A 20,539-nucleotide genomic window follows, 5' to 3' on the forward strand; every position below is an offset into this window, starting at 1 on the left:
AACTATATGCAAACGTCGCTAGCCTAGGGCGTTAAGTGACGGCCGTCGGCCACTGCATTGTCCGTGGTGAGGGATAATGCCTGAAATTTGGTATTGTCGGCACACTCTTGACGCTGTAGATTCCGGAATACTGAAGTACCTAACGATTTACACTACTTGCCATTAAAATTGCTACACTACGAAGATGACGTGCTACAGAGGCGAAATTTAACCGACAGGAAGAAGATGCTATGATATGCAAATGATTAGCTTTTCAGAGCATTCACACAAGGTTGGCACCGTTGGCGACACTTACAACGTGCTGACATGAGGAAAGTTCCCAAGTGATTTCTCATACACATACAGCAGTTGACCGGCGTTGCCTGGTGAAACGATGTTGTGATGCCTCGTGTAAAGAGGAGAATGTGTACCATCACGTTTCCGACTTTGATATAGGTCGGATCGTAGCCTATCGCGATTGCGGTTTATCGTATCACGACATTGCTGCTCGCGTTGGTCGAGATCCAATGACTGTTAGCAGAATATGGAATCAGTGGGTTCAGGAGGGTACTACGGAACGCTTAGTGCTGGATCCCAACGGCCAGTCGCTACTCTTGATGAACTGTATTATCGTGTTGAAGCTGCATGGGCAGCTGTACCTGTACACGCCATCCAAGCTCTGTTTGACGCAGTGCCCAGGCGTACCAGGCCGTTATTACTCCAGAGGTGGTAGTTCTGGGTACTGATTTCTCGGGATCTATGCACCCAAATTGCGAGAAAATACAATCACATGTCAGTTCTAGTATAATATATTTGTCCAATGAATACCCGTTTATCATCTGCATTTCTTCTTGGAGTAGCAATTTTAATGGCCAGTAGTGTACGAAACGGAATGTGCCTTGAGTCTAACTCCAGCTACCATTGAGCTTTCAAAGTCTGTTAATTGCCGTCGTGCGACCGTGATCACCTTTTCACATGAATCACCTGAGTACAAACGATAGCTCTGCCAATGCACTGCTCTTTTATAACTTGTATATGCGATACTACCGCCACTTTATATGTGTATATCGGTATCCCATGACTTCTGCTATCTCAGTGTAAAAAGCTTGACATGTAACCAAACGTAATCTGAAAGTGTGCTAATAAAGTTCCTCCAGGAGACCTCCTGTTCTATACCTTTTTTGTCTTTAGTAGCTTGCATCTTGTGTAGTGCAAAGACAATACAGGCTTTCACTATTATTAACTATTTTTATTCCCATGTGACATACTTTCTAAATGACCAGCGTATGGAACACATTTAAATGCGAATCATTTAACTGGCCTGTAAGTCAACTCATTTCACGTAATTATGGTACAAAGTGCAAGTCACATATGGATCCATGGATTGTGTGGAGCACGTAACCAATTCGTGTATGCGTTAACACGTTACATTGGCAAGTGTCGTCAACAGGTCGTATACGTAAACTTTAGAGAAAACTCTCCAAACGTCGATTTGTTGTTGAAGAGGCAGCCACAAAGGCCGGCAGGATTGAGCTATGATCTATTAAAAGCGGGAGGAACTAACGCGTAGGTTCCTACTCCTGCCAATGTGTAGAGTAATTGGTACAATGCGGATTATAAAGTATGAACGCTCAGTGGCCGTGATACGTCGGTAAAAAAAAAAAAAAAATAAAAAATAAAAAAATTAAAAAAAATGACGAATGTGAGCCGCCAAATGGCAAAAACTGAATGACGGAAGGAAATATCAATAGAGATGTAAATCCATGTTCAATTCAAGTACGCAGTAAATGAAAATAACTATATATTTCCTTGAAACTGTCCAGCATCAACGCCCCTATTGACCTAAGGTGGTGCCGTTGTGAGCGGCGTACAACCGTTTGAGCAGTCCGAGCTAAACTTGCAGGGGACTCCAAGTTTCTCTCTCTCTCTCCCTGGTATTTCTGTATTTTTTTTTTTTTTTTTTTTTTTGTCATCAGTATTTTGACTGGTTTGATACGTCCTGCGTTTGCTCTCTTGTGCCAACATTTTCATCTCTGAGTAGCAATTATTTGATGGATGTATTCCAATCTCGGTTTCCCCTACAGGTTTTACCCTCGTAGTCTGAATGGCGTGAAATGAGAGAAACTTTAATAGTAGGCGTCTAAATGAATCGTTCAGACGTACTGAAACATCGTGTCAACAGAGAATCGAATTCAGAGTTTGCAACGCTCTGCTGTTAGAAAAAGTTCGGAAAAGATAGGTTGGAGATCTGGGGATGTATTGCAGCCTAAATTACAGAAAATGTGGCGTTTACTTGTAGAAAGGACAATGGAGAGAAAGCAACTAACGGGGATTAGACTTTAACTTCCCATCGACGGCGAGGTAATGAGCGGCGGAGTGATGGAATAGACGAACACAAATGGAGAAAGAGATGTGTCGTACCGCTGTTGCAGGAATTATGATACCATTCACATGAAGTGATTGTAGGGAAACCATAAAATACATAGTTTTGAATAGCTTCTTCCGAATGGGAGTCTAGTAGTACCTATTTTATTCTAACCGTTGAAAACGTTCTTACTCATTAGTTAACTATCGAAGCTGTAGGTAGTTCGGGCACTGGTTATTCGCTGAAGTGCCAAAGAAACTGGTATAGGAACGTGTACTCAAATACAGAGATATGTGCGGTCGGCGACACCTATATAAGCCAACAAACGTCTGGCGCCGTTGTTTGATCGGTTACGGCTGCTACAAAAGCAGGTTATTAAGATTAAGTTAGTTTCAACTTGGTGTTATAGCCGGCGCACGAGCGATGGGAGTCAGCATCCCCGAGGTAGCGATGAAGTGGTGATTTTTCTGTACGACCACTTCACGAGTGTACCGTGAATATCAGGAATCCGGTAAAACATCAAATCTGCGACATCGCTGCGGCCGGAAAAAGATCCTGCAAGAACGAGACCATCGACGACTGAAGAGAATCGTTTAACATGACAGAAGTGCAACCCTTCCGAAAATTGCTGCAGATTTCAATGCTGGGCCATCAACAAGTGTCAGCGTGCGAACCATTCAACGAACCATCATCGATATGGGCTTTCGGAGCCGAAGGCGCACTCGTGTACCCTTGATGACTGCACGACACAAAGCTTTACGCGTCGCCTAGGCCCGTTAATACCGACATGGGACTTCTGATGACTGGAAACATGTTGTCTGTTAGGGCGAGTCGCGTTTCAAATTGTATCGTGAGTATGGACGTGAACGGGTATGGAGACAACCTCATGAATTCATGGACCCTGCATGTCAACAGGAGACTGTTCAAGCTGGTGGAGGCTCTGTAATGGTAAGGGCCGTGTGCAGTTGGAGTGATATGGGATCCCTGATACGTCCAGATACGGCTCTGACAGGTGACGCGTACATAACCATCCGGTCTGATCACCTGCATCCATTCATGTCCATTGTGCATTCCGACACACTTGGGCAATTCCAGCAGGACATTGCAACACCCCACACGTCCAGAATTACCACGTAGTGGCTCCAGGGACACTCTTCTGAGTTTAAAAACTTCTGCTAGCCACCAAAATCCTCAGACATGATCATTATTGAGCATATTTGGGATGTCTTGCGACGTGCTGTTGAGATCTCTACCCCCTCGTAGTCATTGCGGATTTATGGACAGCCCTGCAGGATTCAAGGTGTCAGTTCCCTCCATCACCAGGTCAGACATTATCCGAATACATGCCACGCCCCCGTTGCGGCACTTCTGTGTGCTCGCGGGGACCCAACACGATTTAAGCCAGGTGTACCAGTTTCTTTCGCTCTTCAGTGTATATACATACAGGCAGTTGCTCCAAATGGTTCAAATGGCTCTGAGCACTATGAGACTTAACATGTGAGGTCATCAATGCCCTAGAACTTAGAACTACTTAAACCTAATTAACCTAAGGACGTCACACACATCCATGTCCGAGGCAGGGTTCGAACCTGCGACCGTAGCGGTCGCGCGGTTCCAGACCGAACCGCCTAGAACCACTCGGCCACAGCGGCCGGCAGGCAGTTGCAACAGACCACCAAATCAAGGGTACATTGACAGAGGGACCTCTTCTAGCAATGGTCACCGAGAACATTTTTGATCCACTTCGTAGTAAGCACTTTCCCTCGCGAGTCATAATTAGCAGGGAGGCGAGTCCCACGAGAAAGACAGGCAGTGGCGCGTACTGCACGGCAAGTGACACTGGAAGCCTTAACGAGTACCAGCAGAGGAGAGCGAGTAACGATTTCAGGCGAGTTTACTCTTGACTGCGCATTTAAATGCAAGCAAGCTCCCGATAGCAAAGACTTTTAGAGGGGACCTTTTCTATTACACATTGATTTCCTGTGAGTCCTGCACGAAGCCGAGGGTTGTGAAGTGTGGCGGACAAGCTGATTGGTGTGACGTCACAAGTTCTTTGCGGGATCCGTATTTCTCGTGGACCCCGCAGAGAGCAGATATCCCTTAACGCGAGTTTAGTTGGTTCTGTGAAGAAAGCTAGGACTCCCCTATCGCTATGTTCGAAGTTTATGTTCAAAGTTTCAGAAGGTTTTCCACGGCAGCGAAGAAAACATTTCTGCATCTTAGGGTGAAAATAGTGTTAACAGCACGAAGCAGACATGCAATTAGAGGAAGGAGCGGCTGTACTACGTCTGCACCTTACACTGTGCCAAACTTTTCGGTGCACCGTTTTTATGGAAAGACCAGAGACATTAGATGAGTTTATATTATTTTTAAGTTGCTGTTATTGTTGTTGTGGTCTTCAGTCCGAAGACTGGTTTAATGCAGCTCTTCATGCTGCTCTATCCTGTGCAAGCTTCTTCATCTCTGCGTAACTACCGCGCCCTACATGTATTTGAACCTGGCTTGTTGCGTTCACCTCTTGGTCTCCCTTTAAAACATTTACCTCCCAACACCCACATTACCAACCTGACGATTCCTCCATGCCTCAAGAGATGTCCTATCAACTGATTCCTCCTTTTAGTCAAATTTGACTATAATTTTTTTCTAGTTCGATTCAGTACCTACTCATTTGTTATTCGACGAATCCATCTAATCTTCTACATTCTTCTATAGCATCACACTTCAAAACCTTCTATCCTCTTCTTGCCTGAACTATTTTACGGTCACGTTTCACTTTCATACAAGGCTACATTCCATTAAATTACTCTCGCTTAAAACCTGCTCGTTGTCCTCGATAACGAGTGTTCATCTGAGACAAGAGTAACATCAGTAGCTCTCCGGGCAAGCGTGATAGGACCGCTGTTATTCTGTATATACATAAATTACCTGACGGACAGGGTGAGCAGCGGTTGTCTGCTAATGGCACTATGGTTTAGGGGAGGGTGTTCTCGTGTAGTGACTGTAGAGCGATACAAAATGATGTAAAACAAAATTTCTAGCTTACCAAAGAAATAGCAACAAAGAGCTGTATGTTTTCAGAATGTGTTACTTTGTTTTCACGATCAATTTTGGGATTTCCTCAATGTCATCTTCAGGCACCTATGTACTCTATGAATAGAGAATCAACACAGAATACAAGTATTGATGACTCCGGTTATACAGGGTGGTCCATTGATAGTGACCGGGCAAAATATCTCACGAAATAAGCATCAAACGAAAAAACTACAATGAACGAAACTCGTCTAGCTTGAAGGGGGAAACCAGATGGCGCTATGGTTGGCCCGCTAGATGGTGCTGCCATAGGTCAAACGGATATCAACTGCGTTTTTTAAAACAGGAACCCCCATTTTTATTACATATTCCTGTACTACGTAAAGAAATATGAATGTTTTAGTTGGACCACTTTTAGCGCTTTGTGATAGATGGCGCTGTAATAGTCACAAACGTATAAGTACGTGGTATCACGTAACATTCCTCCAGTGCGGACGGTATTTGCTTCGAGATACATTACCCGTGTTAAAATGGACCGTTTACGAATTGCGGAAAAAGGTCGATATCGTGTCGATGTGTGGCTATTGTGATCAAAATGCACAACGGGCGTGTGCTATGTATGCTGCTCGGTATCCTGGACGACATCATCCAAGTGTCCGGACCTTTCACCGGGTAGTTACGTTATTTAAGAAAACAGGAAGTGTTCAGCCACCTGTGAAACGTCAACCATGACCTGCAACAAATGATGATGTCCAAGTAGGTGTTTTAGCTGCTGTCGTGGTTTATCCGCACATCAGTAGCAGACAAATTGCGCGAGATTCGGGAATCTCAGAAACGTCGGTGTTGAGAATGCTACATCAACATCGATTGCACCCGTACCATATTTCTATACACCAGGAATTGCATGGCGACGACTTTGAACATCGTGTACAATTCTACCTCTGGGAACATGAGAAATTACGGGACGATGACAGATTTTTTGCACGCGTTCTATTTAGCAACCAAGCGTCATTCACCAACAGCGGCAACGTAAACCGGCACAATATGCACTACTGGGCAGCGGAAAATCCACGATGGCTATGACAAGTGGAACATCAGCGACCTTGGGGGGTTAATGTACGGTACGGCATTATGGGAGAAAGGATAATTGGCCCCTATTTTATCGATGGCAATCTAAATGGTGCAATGTATGCTGATTTCCTACGTAACGTTCTACCGATGTAACTATAAGATGTTTCACTGCTCGACAGAATGGCGATGTACTTCCAACACGACGGATGTCCGGCATATATCTCGCGTGCGGTTGAAGCGGTATTGAATAGCATATTTCATGACAGGTGGATTGGTCGTCGAAGCACCATACCATGGCCCGCTCGATCACCTGATCTGACGACCCCGGATTCCTTTCTGTGGGAAAAGTTGAAGGATATTTGCTATCGTGATCCACCGACAACGCCTGACAACATGCGTCAGCGCATTGTCAATGCATGTGCGAACATTATGGATGGCAAACTACTCGCTGTTGAGAGGAATGCCATTACACGTATTTCCAAATGGATTGAGGTTGACGGACATCATTTTGAGCATTTATTGCATTAATGTGGTATTTACAGGTAGTCACGGTATAACAGCATGCGTTCTCAGAAATGATAAGTTCACAAAAGGTACATGTATCACACTGGAACAACCGAAATAAAATGTTCAAACGTACCTACGTTCTGTATATCAATTTAAAAAACCTACCTGTTACCAATTTTTCGTCTAAAATTTTGAGCCATATGTTTGTGACTATTACAGCGCCATGTATCACAAAGCGAAAAAAGTGGTCCAACTAAAACATTCATATTTCTTTACGTAGTACAGGAATATGTAATAAAAAATGGGGGTTCCTATTTAAAAAAAAAACGCAGTTGATATCCGTTTGACCTCTGGCAGCGCCATCTAGCGGGCCAACCATAGCGCCATCTGGTTTCCCCCTTCAAGCTAGACAAGTTTTGTTCTTTGTAGTTTTTTCGTTTGACGCTTATTTCGTGAGATATTTGGTCCGGTCACGATCTATGGACAACCCTGTATAGGCATCGCCGTATCTGATTCTCTACACATGAAGTGCATAGCGGACTGAAGATGGCATTAATGAGATCCCGAAACTGGTCATCATAACAAAATAACAACTTCTGAAAACGTACAGCTGGTTAGTAATTTTTCTTTGGTAAATATGTGAGCAGTCGCTGTCCCGTATCCACCATGGATCAAAAGATAAATTTCTAGTTGGTGTGATGAATGGTTGCTTGCTCAAAATGTAGAAAAATGTAGGTTAATCCAGATGAGTAAGAAAAACAATCCCTAATGTTCAAATACAGCATTACTCGTGTGCTGCTTGTAACAGCCATCTAGGTTTAACGTTGCAAATCGATGTGAAATGAAACGAGCGCGTAAGGATTGTAGTAGGGTAGGCGGATGGTCGACTTCGGTTAACTGGGAGAATTTTAGGAAAGTGGAACTTATATATATAGGAGACCGCGTATAGAACATTAGCGTGTCCAATTTTTGAGTAATTTTTGAGTTTGGGATCCCCACCAGGTCAGATTAAAGGAAGACATCGAAGCAATTCAGAGCAGTGCTGTTAGATTTGTTTCTGATAGGTTAGATCAACATGCTAGTATTACGGAGATGCTTCGTGAACTCAAATGGGAATCGCTGGAGGGAAGTCGACTTTCTTTTAGCGAAACACTAATGAGAAAATGTAGAGAACTGGCATTTGAAACTGACTGTAGAACGATTCTACTGCCGGCAACGTACATTTCGCTTAAGGAGCACAAAGATAAGATAAAAGAAAATAGGGCTTGTTCGGAGGCATAGAGACAGTAGTTTTTCTTCGCGTGAGTGGAACACGAAAGAAAATAACTATTAGTGGTACAGTGTATCCTCCGCCATTCCCCATTCGCTGGCTTGCGGAGTATATGCGTAGATGCAGACGTAGAAGGAGGTTTAAAGGGGCCTAGAAATTATTTTCGACAGCGGCCATGGGAAACAACGCGTGTCAATAAAGGGGATAGATTTGCTGCGCATCTGTGCTGAGGGTCCAAAGCACATGAGGGTACTGGATGGCAGTATTATTTGTAAAATGGTTCAAAAGGCTCTGAGCACTATGCGACTTAACATCTATGGTCATCACTCCCCTAGAACTACGTAAACCTAACTACCCCAAGGACAACACACAATACCCAGCCATCACGAGGCAGAGAAAATTCCTGACCCCGCCGGGAATCGAACCCGGGAACCCAGGCGCGGGAAGCGAGAACGCTACCACACGACCACGAGATGCGGACCCCCGTGTTACAGACAGCGAAAATGTTTTTACTGCAGCCGTTCAGTTATCTTTGTACTGCAGAAGCAATCACAATTAAAGAAAAATTTATGTTAGTTATCTGGTAATGGAGGAAAACAAATTTCAGCTGACAATAGTGTTGTGGAGCAATTAGAGCATCGGAAGTGGAAATCTGATTATGACGTGGTGGGGTTAATATTGAAGGTCAAGAAAGGAAATAGATCCATTCACGCAGTGTCGTTAAAAGGCCACTCAGGTATTCGTCACAAGAAACAAGGGAATTAGCGCAAGCTGCGACTGCAATTGCATCAAAGAAGTGTGTAAGAGTTTTACATGTACATTAAAAATAAACGCACAGTATCTACAGTCGAAAATTACTCTGAACTTGACAGTTATGCACATGTTCAGTCACCGAGTTCAAAAAATGGGTTGTTGGTAGCTCTTGACAAAAGATTACGAGAATGAACATGACCACAGAGTGTAAAATGCAGTTAAAATACTTCTTACCACAGTAGGAGAACTTCATGAATGCCCAAATGAAGCAGTCTTCCGAGTCACACTGCGCTGGGTTATAAAAAAAAAAAAAAAAAACGTCCGGGCGGTGTTTGAAACTTCTCTTGTCTGAAGTCATCGTATCCATCTACAGGCCAGGAGTACCGAACAAAGTCTGCGAAGACTGGAGAATAGAACTGACTGTGTAGGATACCTACCAGCAACGACGTTAAAATCCTCGACGGTGGTGTGAACTGATTGTCGTTAAGGATACTGTGATCTTCAATCCGCATCACCACCGCCTTGAACTGTTGGAAAATAGTACATCAAGTGGGTAAACGTAAGATGCGCACCAAGTAGGGACGGTTTTGACTGTGTACACCGAGTTTTGAGGCAGGATAGCATCGAAATGTGTCCTGTCACGACATATACCTTGCGAATCAACCAGAATAAAAGATTCTTTCGCTGCGTATGGGAAGTAGACGTCTTGAAAGAATTGCGTCACTATTTATTTCGTGATTAGGCTGGACTTCGAGAAAACTTGAATCAGATTTTGCGGTTTCAGCATGTGTTGCACCACTCGCATTCCAAGCTGACCTCTAGTTCCCTGGTAAATTACCAGCAACTTTGGAAGCACGCATGCACTTGCCGACGTAACGGGCTGGATGGTGTAAGATTGAGTTGCTGTACGATCACTACGCACCGAAGTTCTCACCGACTTTTCTCCCTTCAATTGCGGATTTCGCGATGAGTGAAGTTCTTTCCTTACACCACTCCGATCGGTGTTATAAATCCGTATACGCTCCACGGTGTTCAGTAAGGACATTACCTCCTTGCGAAACCTGTCACATCCTTCATTCACGTCAGCATTTGTATTCCAGGCTTTAGTGGTTACATATTTTGTTATTGCCCGTGATCCAAGATGTATCTCCATTTAAACCTTGCAATTAATCCATGTACAGATCCAGTGAATCGCATCAGTCCAATTTCTCGGGCCTTTTCCAAACACCAAGCAATAATATCCCTGTCGTGAACATTAGCGCCTACAACAGTTATCGCCAACCTGAATTTTTCAGCTACATAACCGTCTATCATGTTGTTTTGAGTCCTGGCCTTCCTCCACCACGTGACGTGATTATCGCAGATGGCGTATCTCTTGCACCATACGATATGGTTTCTGTACTGTATAGAAGCTTAATCTTTCAGTTTCCCCTGAATACCGGAATGCAGTTATCTCCTTTGCCTATTCAAAGGTTATAATATCCTACTTCTTCCTCTTCAGTGGGCTTGCAGATACGTAGACGACTGGCTTCCATCGTTTCGTAACAGCTCTTCGTCACTATCAGATCCTGGAACATGCATTAGTTTTTCACACTCAGACAAGTCTTCTTATGCGTATTCATATACTTCTATATAGTCTATTGTATTTTCGTGATGTACCCGTATGTTATTATCATTGGTTGCCACTGCTTCATCTGACACATTGATTATGAATGCTGCTGCATTTATCCCCTTTATTGTAATTCTGTAGATCTTCTTTTGTGTTTGTAATGGCTGACAATCATGCTCGCTATATTTGCAGGATTCATTATCACACAGTTACGTTGACAATGAGAGTAACATGACGCGCTACGTAATTGGTACCACAAAAACGGAAGAATTAACAGCCTGGGGGGCCCTAGGTTAATGCAACACAGACGGTGGTCACTATTATACTGGTTACCTTGCTCATGCGTAATGTCTGTCTGGTTCCCCTTGATGTTGCATCGACACTTCTTCAGGTGACCTTCGGTACAGCGTGGCGCGTATCGATCATAGCATACACTGCAAATAACTACATTAATTAGAGGAACACTGTTTACCAGTAAAGTTGCTAAATTCAGCATATCATTTTAGGTATGGTCCACTGTGAGCGGAATATTGCATCTTCGTAGCTTACAGTGTAATTGGCGACGACAGTTTATACATTTTTGTAATCAGCAGCTCAAACATATCACAGCTCAGTTGCAACTGCGACCATAAGTTGCGCTAACTCTCTTGTAAATAGATATCTTCCGTATTCCTACTTTCTCCACTTTTCCAGAGAAGAGGTAAACCACCAATGTGATACAATAATGGCAAATATCGCAGCAAGTAAATGGGATACGCACAATTATGTCCAGCGCTTGATACAGGCAAAAGTGAAGAATCTAGCGAGGAGGCATGTGAAATCAATTATTCGAGTACGTTCGGCTCCTGTAAGTTTTCCTGCGCACTTCCGCACTACCTACTTCTAAACCTCGTCTTATTGCGAAATACTAAACTTGCTGTACACCAATAGAAACTGCTGGAAGACCTCGCAAAAACGCGGTTTTCTTTTCTGACAAGTATTTAATTCCTAATGAGTCAGAACAATCTCGAAATTAATAGCTTCACAGCGCGTAACTTATGAAGCGAACATAAATCTCTGACATTTCAAGTACTGATATGTACAAAATAAATTACTTAGTTGTATTCACCAATGTTGAAGCACACTCGTAAGTAAGTGTATTATTTCTAGCAAAAGGTCGATACAATTTAATTGAAAAAATTGAGTAACTACCGTGAAGTTGAAACACACATTGTACGACGGCGGTTTGATAAGTCTGATTTTAAAAAAAGCAAGAAAAATGTTACGTAGACAATTCAATTTACTTCTCGCAGTTGTCTCTTTTGAGTGTACACAGGGTCCAGTGATCTTTAGACTTTTTCGGCCCATCGGAAAAATAGATTCTGTCACATTCTGCAAAATACTCGTTGACTGCAACTATCACTTCTTCCAAAGCTGATGAAAATTTCTTCCCAGCAAGCCAAGGTTTCATGTTAGGGAACAAGAAGAAGTCATTTTGGCCTAATTCTGATGAATGGGGTGGATGAGGAACTTGCGCTTTCGCCATTGGTATCGCTGATGTGTGGGATGGTGCATTATACCGGTGAAACATCGGATTTTTGCGTGCCAATCTTGGTCTTTTTTCAGCCAAAGCAAGTTTCAAACGATCCAACAATGAAGCATAATAGGTTCCGTTGTGGTTGTGCCTTTTCCATGGTATCTATGAGAATTATTCCTTCGAAATCCCAGAAAACAGTGGCCATCGCCTTAACAGCTGACTAAATAGTCTTCGCCTTCTTCGGTGCTGTTTCGCCAGAATTTGTCCATTGTTTTGACTGGTGTGTAATAGTGAATTCAGGTTTCATCAACAGTCACAAACTGGCGCAAAATGTCCTGCGTATTGCGATTAAACATCGCCAGACATTTTCTTGAACTATTCCCCTCGGTACACAAAACAGATCAGAACACTGCTGCAGAAACAACGAAAAAATCATGCCACATTTACACGAACGCAAAATATCCAAGATTGGCGATCTTTTACAGAAGCTCGAAATTTAGCGCGTACATCAATGAGAGATGCTTATAACAGTTTCCACAACGATACTTTATCTCAAAACCTGTCAGAAAATCCAAAGAGATTGTGTGCTATGTAAAGTAAGCTAGCGGCAAGACCAGTCAATGCACTTTCTGCGCGATAGCAATGGAAATATTGTCGACGACAGTGCTGCGAAAACAGAGTTATTAGTAGGAGTAAGCCATTAAATTACTTGTCTAGATCATTAATGTCAATATCCAGCTGGATTTTGGATCATATATTGCATTTGAACATTACGAATTTCGTCGAAGAGAACTGTCTATTCACACACAATCAACACGGATTTAAAAAACATCGCTATTGTGAAACACAACTAGCTCTTTAGACACACTAAGTGTTGAGTGCTATTGACAAGCGATTTTAAATTGATTCCGTATTTATAGATTTCCAAAAAGTTTTCGACACTGTACCGCACAAGCGACTTGTAGTGAAATTGCGTGCTAATGGAATATCATCTCAGTTATATGACTGGATCCGTGACTTTATTTCAGAGAGGTCACATTTCGTAGTAATCGACGGAAAGCCATAGACTACAACGGAAGTGATTTCTGGCGTTCCAAAAATGGTTCAAATGGCTCTAAGCACTATGGGACTTAACATCTGAGGTAATCAGTCCCCTAGAACTTAGAACTTCTTAAACCTACCTAAGGACATCATACACATCCATGCCCGAGGCAGGATTGGAACCTGCGACCGTAGCGGTCGCCCAGTTCCAGACTAGCACCTAGAACCGCTCGTCTGGCGTTCATCAAAGTAGTGTTATACGTCCTCTGCTGTTCCTTATCTACATAAACGATTTAGGAGACAATCTGAGCAGCGGAATTAGGTTGTTTGCAGATGATGCTGCCGTTTATCGTCTAATAAACTCATCACAATATCAAAACAAGTTTCAGAACGATTTAGGAAAGATATCTGAATGGTCCAAAAACAGGAATTTGACCTAAATAATAAAAAGGTGTGAGGTGATCCATATGAGTGCTAAAAGGAATCCGTTAAACTTCGATTACACTATAAATCAGTCAGATCTAAAGGCCGTAAATTCAACTAAGTAATTAAAAATTACAATTACGAACAATTTAAATCGGAAAGAACACACAGAAAATATTGTGGGGAATGCAAACCGAAGACTGAGTTTTATTGCCAAGACACTTAGAAAATGTAACTATGGGACTTAACATCTATGGTCATCAGTCCCCTAGAACTTAGAACTACTTAAACCTAACTAACCTAAGGACAACACACAACACCCAGCCATCACGAGGCAGAGAAAATCCCTGACCCCGCCGGGAATCGAACCCGGGAACCCGGGCGCGGGAAGCGAGAACGCTACAAAATGTAACAGATCTACTAAGAAGATTGCCCACATTACGCTTGTCCGTCCTCCTCTGGAATACTGCTGCGCGGTCTGGGATCCTTCGCAGATGGGATTAACGGAGAACATCGAGAAAGTTCAGCGAAAGGCAGCATGTTTTGTATTATCGCTAAATAGGGGAGTCTCCCTGACATGATACAGGATTTGGGGTGGAAATCATTAAAACAATGGCGCTTTTCGTTGCGGTGGAATCTTCTCACGAAATTTCAATCACCAACTCCCATCTTCGAAAGCGAAAATATCTTGTTCACGCCATCATCATAATAAAAGAAGGAAGTCTGAGCTCGCTCGGAACGATATAGGTGTTCGTTTTTTCGGCGAGCTTTTAGAGATTGGAATAACAGAGAATTATTGTGAAGGTGGTTCGATGAATCCTCTGCCAGGCGCTTAAGTGTGATTTGAAATCCACGTAGATGCAGATTGTGACGGATGCGCTTTCGGTCGACTATAAGCGATCGCAGCTCACCTCGCACAGATTCTTAAAAGCCAACTATCCGTGCAGAATGTTATACACTCGCTAATCTGCGATGCCGACAATCTCAGGAATCTTATGAATTTTAATTTGGAGGTCTTGCATTACCAAATCATGGATTTTGTCAATGGTTCCCTTTACTGTGGCCTCATTCAACGGGTGGTGCTTGACCGAACACGTTTAAATTCTTTAATCCAAAAGCAAACGGTTCTCAGTGATGAAGGAGTCCGCGAGAACTTAATCACTTCTGTTGTGGTTTGTGCGGCAATCCAACCCTTCAAATGATAATGTTTAATAACAGCACGGAATTCTGTTTTTCAATTTTCAATTGCAGTCTACACATTGACCAATTCAGACGCTGTCAACAATCAATTGTACGCTATACATTATTGAAATTCTTCACACGATCCTTGGAATAATCATACTTATCAACCACGAACGCACTTCAAAAATGTTTCGTTCTTCCAAGGAAATTTACCAGGCTTATCATCTCAACAGTAGTTCACAGTCTTTCTCCTTCTATCTATTTTATTACTAGAATTTCAAGCCTGTATGGATAGAAATTAAAAGTACCTAAAGTATCAAAGATTGCATCTGAACGTAGGAGAATATGTAGCTATGTAATGCAAAGTTTCCACGGTGGTGTCTTGAAAAACGCTGCACAGATATTCAGGCATTAGAGGTACAGAAATGTAAAACTACACGTGTGACTAAAGCAAAAAAAGTAGTAGTCTATGATTAAAATATGAATGAGTTACAACTTGAATCAGTCAACTCACATACGTGGATGTAACAATTTGTGTGGACATGATGTAGAATGAGCCCATAGGCTCAGTCGCAGATAAAGCAGGTGGCAAACTTCGGTTCATTGGCGGGATACTAGGAGACTGCTTAAAAAATACTAATGCGACGCATCTTAGAATACTGCTCGAGTGTGCACGACACATACAAGATAGAACTGGCAGTGGTTATTGAATGTATACAAAGAACGGCAGCAGATACAAGATAGAACTGGCAGTGGTTATTGAATGTATACAAAGAACGGCAGCAGGAATGGTCACAGGTTTGTTTGACTCAAAGGCGAGCGTCACGGAAATGCTTAAAAGTGTGAATTGGCAGAAGCTTGACGGATGCTAATTATCCCACGAAAGCCCACTTACAATGTTTCAAGAACCTGTACTAACCGAGGAACGCTGGAATATAGTTCAAACACCTACGTAATGTACGAGTGGGGACCGCGATGAGAAGATTAGAGTAATTACAGGGGCATCATGTTCGAGTATAATGACTTTTCTGGAGACTAGAAATCTACTCTGTAGGAATCAGCATGGGTTTCGAAAAAGACGGTCGTGTGAAACCCAGCTCGCGCTATTCGTCCACGAGACTCAGAGGGCCATAGACACGGGTTCACAGGTAGATGCCGTGTTTCTTGACTTCCGCAAGGCGTTCGATACAGTTCCCCACAGTCGTTCAAAGAGCAAAGAGCATATGGACTATCAGACCAATTGTGTGATTGGATTGAGGAGTTCCTAGATAACAGAACGCAGCATGTCATTCTCAATGGAGAGAAGTCTTCCGAAGTAAGAGTGATTTCAGGAGTGCCGCAGGGGACTGTCATAGGACCGCTGCTATTCACAATATACATAAATGACATGGTGGATGACATCGGAAGTACACTGAGGCTTTTTGCAGATGATGCTGTGGTGTATCGAGAGGTTGTAACAATGGAAAATTGTACTGAACTGCAGGAGGATCTGCAGCGAATTGACGCATGGTGCAGGGAATGACAATTGAATCTCAATGTAGACAAGTGTAATGTGTTGCGAATACATAGAAAGATAGATCCCTTAACATTTAGCTACAAAATAGCAGGTCAGCAACTGGAATCAGTTAATTCCATAAATTATCTGGGAGTAGGCATTAGAAGTGATTTAAAATGGAATGATCATATAAAGTTGATCCTCGGTAAAGCAGATGCCAGACTGAGATTCATTGGAAGAATCCTACGGAAATACAATACGAAAACAAAGGAAGTAGGTTACAGTACGCTTATTCACCCACTGCTTGAATACTGCTCAGCAGTGTGGGATCCGTACTAGATAGGGTTGATAGAAGAGATAGAGAAGATCCAACGGAGAGCAGCGCGCTTCGTTACAGGATCATTTAGTAATCGCGAAAGCGTTACGGAGATGATGGATAAATTCCAGTGGAAGACTCTGCAGGAGAGACGCTCAGTAGCTCGGTACGGGCTTTTGTTAAAGTTTCGAGAACATACCTTCACCGAAGAGTCAAGCAGTATATTGCTCCCTACTACGTATATCTCGCGAAGAGACCATGAGGATAAAATCAGAAAGATTAGAGCCCACACAGAATCATACTGGCAATCCTTCTTTCCACGAGCAATACGAGACTGAAATAGAAGGGAGAACCGATAGAGGTACTCAGGGTACCCTCCACCACACACCGTCAGGTGGCTTGCGGAGTATGGATGTAGATGTAGATGTAGATCAAGCAATCATTTTTTCGCTATTAGAACACGAAAAATACTAATATGTGATTCAGTGATAAGCATCCTCTGCCATGCACTTCAATGTGATTTGCAAAGTTTGAACGTAAATGTAGATGCAGTAACTTAGTTAGGAACTGCAGAAGATTCTTCTAAATGAAAAATAAACAAATAAATAAAAATACCTTCGTGCTTAGCACACTGCCGGGATATAGCTGTTGGACAATACGAATTGTAATGTTGTCACGTCTGTCGTGGTGATATTTCCTTACCTTCGCGATTGTCCTGCAGTCAAATCACCGTCTGTCCAGCCTGGCAGCCGAATGACGACTGCAAGTGACAGACACTGCGAGTGTGATTCTATCGATGGAGCGACGCCGCCGTTGTGCCGTCGGGATGTGATGTGCTCCGTGTATCGGTATGGCGGGCCATCCTTATCTGTGATACACGATATCGGTCTTCTCACGGCCGGCAAACGAGTTACCTGCCAACACATTATCAGAAGAAGACCGGTGTATTGGCGCGCAAATACGCCGCGTTCAGAGAACGAAGAATGCTAACAGTGAAGTAGCCGACTGTGCTAACTACGAATAGCAGTCACTGGGTTCCACCACACGTGCTCCAGTATTACGCAAGCTGGCAGGAAATCACGATTTTTTTCTGAAATTAACATTGCTCACAGTAGAAACAATAATTGAACATTAACCTAACTGGAAAAGGGAAGAAGCATTCCGCCGCCGACTAGGTAGGTAGAGACAGAGCACAAAGGTGAATTGACGGAAAGATATGGAAGGAAATCGGTCGTGTATTTTTCGATGAAACGATGCCGGAGCGTTAACATATAACGAATCAAGGAAGCTACGGAAAAAATGAGGAACGAAACATTAGGTCATTTGGATAACACTGGTGCAGCAGACGAACTGTGGCTGGAGGGCCTATACAGGGTGTTACAAAAAGGTACGGACAAACTTTCAAGAAACATTCCTCACACAAAAGAAAGAAAATATATTATGTGGACATGTGTCCGCAAACGCTTACTTTCCATGTTACAGCTCATTTTATTACTTCTCTTCAAATCACATTAATCATGGAATGGAAACACACAGCTACAGAACGTACCAGCGTGACTTCAAACACTTCGTTACAGGTAATGTTCAAAATGTCCTCCGTTAGCGAGGATACGTGCATCTACCCTTCGTCGCATGAAATCCCTGATGCGCTGATGCACCCCTGGAGAATGGCGTATTGTATCACAGCCGTCCACAATACGAGCACGAAGAGTCTCTACATTTGGTACCGGGGTTGCGTAGACAAAGAGCTTTCAAATGCCCCCATAACTGAAAGTCAAGAGGGTTGAGGTCAGGAGAGCGTGGAGGCCATGGAATTGGTCCGCCTCTACCAATCCATCGGTCACCGAATCTATTGTTGAGAAGCGTACGAACACTTCGACTGAAATGTGCAGAAGCTCCATCGTGCATGAACCACATGTTGTGTCGTACTTGTAAAGGCACATGTTCTAGCAGCACAGGTAGAGTATCCCTTATGAAATCATGATAACGTGCTCCATTGAGCGAAGGTGGAAGAACATGGGACCCAATCAAGACATCACCTACAATGCCTGCCCAAACGTTCACAGAAAATTTGTGTTGACGACGTGATTACACAACTGCGTGCGGATTCTCGTCAGCCCACACATGTTGATTGTGAAAATTTACAATTTGATCACGTTGGAATGAAGCCTCATCCGTAAAGAGAACATTTGCACTGAAGTGGGGATTGACACATTGTTGGATGAACCATTCGCAGAAGTGTAATTGTGGAGGCCAATCAGCTGCTGATAGTGCCTGCACACACTGTACATGGTACGGAAACAACTGGTTCTCCCGTAGCACTCTCCATACAGTGACCTGGTCAACGTTACCTTGTATAGCAGCAACTTTTCTGACTTTGACATTAGGGTTATCGTCAACTGCACGAAGAATTGCCTCGTCCCATTGCAGGTGTCCTCGTCGTTCTAGGTCTTCCCCAGTCGCGAGTCCTAGGCTGGAATGTTCCGTGTTCCCTAAGACGCCGATCAATTGCTTCGAACGTCTTCCTGTCGGGACACCTTCGTTCTGGAAATCTGTCTCAATACAAACGTACCGCGCCACGGCTATTGCCCCGTGCTAATCCATACATCAAATGGGCATCTGCCAACTCCGCATTTGTAAACATTGCACTGACTGCAAAACCACGTTCGTGATGAACACTAACCTGTTGATGCTACGTACTGATGTGCTTGATGCTAGTACTGTAGAGCAATGAGTCGCATGTCAACACAAGCACCGAAGTCAACATTACCTTCCTTCAATTTGGCCAACTGGCGGTGAATCGAGGAAGTACAGTACATACTGACGAAACTAAAATGAGCTCTAACATGGAAATTAAGCGTTTCCGGACACATGTCCACATAACATCTTTTCTTTATTTGTGTGTGAAGAATATTTCCTGAAAGTTTGGCCGTACCTTTTTGTAACACCCTGTATACAGAGAGTGTGAGTGATCAATGCTCGTTATACCATAGATAACTTGCACGGGCTATTTTGCCAGAATTCGCGCGGGAAATGCTGTCGTCTGTTAACTGTTACAAGATATGGATATGACACACATTACAGCAGAAATTCTAGGTTTGTTATTTCGTATGTGACTACTATACATTTAATGTGGAGTGAATTAAAGTGTTGCGTGATACAGTGTATTAACTATTAATGACGACTTTCCGGAAAAATGGGAATCGAGCAGGAAAAAACAGAGTTTCATTTATATTATTTTAGCCACTCTGAAGCGATTTCAGAGTTTCCTGCTTGTATATTCATTGTTGAAGTTAGTATCCTCTAAATTTCATACAGTTGTTTCCTTCCCAGCTAATATACTTTGGATGGGATCATTGTGGACATAGAAACTTTTCTCATACCAGCAAAATCCAGAAGATATACCTATGTACGACGTTCAGAAACGCTAAAGTATGTAAGCATGGTAAAACAGTTTTAAAGTAGCTGATTTTCAAAAACGAAACTTCTGTTACTTTGGATAGTCGCATTTTCGTGCGATTAGTAATTAAACATAAAAGGCTTATGATCAACCATTTCTTAATTAACGTTTTAATTCAACAAGTGCAATTCAAATAAAAATAAAAATAAAGTAATTTTGAGACAGCGAGAATCGTACCGCGAACATCACGATTTATAATGTTGATTGCTATTTACTGAATTACAGGCGAAATGTTATGTAGATAATACTGCCCAGAAATTTTAGATTCGATTTGTTTTCCTCCCAAGACAAGAAATCTGTAGACATGGTATGCTATAGACCGAAACAGATTTCCAGTAGTCTTCGAAACTACAATTCAACCCCAGAAAACACTGCGAACATACGAATCGAGGGAGGCCTCACGCAAAAATGGCGTCGAAGCTGAGCAGCCTGTCACGTACGATTTCACGAATCACTCTCTCGCTCCCTCTCCCTCTCTCTCTGTACATAGGCTCTCCAACTAGAGCCATTTTGAAGGAAATG

The 20,539-nt window shown here is 42.9% G+C and overlaps 1 protein-coding gene across 1 annotated transcript in view; it reads right to left on the reverse strand.

Moving 5' to 3' along the window:
• The window catches only part of LOC126336690 (caspase-1-like), a 112,779-nt gene extending 95,308 nt beyond the window's left edge, over positions 1-17,471 (reverse strand). The window contains exon 1 of the mRNA XM_050000641.1: positions 17,260-17,471. The gene's annotated coding sequence lies outside the window, so the exon portion shown is untranslated. The remainder of the gene's footprint in view (positions 1-17,259) is intronic.
• Positions 17,472-20,539: the final 3,068 nt, after the last annotated feature.

The sequence above is a fragment of the Schistocerca gregaria genome, chromosome 2 (genome assembly GCF_023897955.1).
Source record: "Schistocerca gregaria isolate iqSchGreg1 chromosome 2, iqSchGreg1.2, whole genome shotgun sequence".
NCBI classification, from domain to species: Eukaryota; Metazoa; Arthropoda; class Insecta; order Orthoptera; family Acrididae; genus Schistocerca; species Schistocerca gregaria.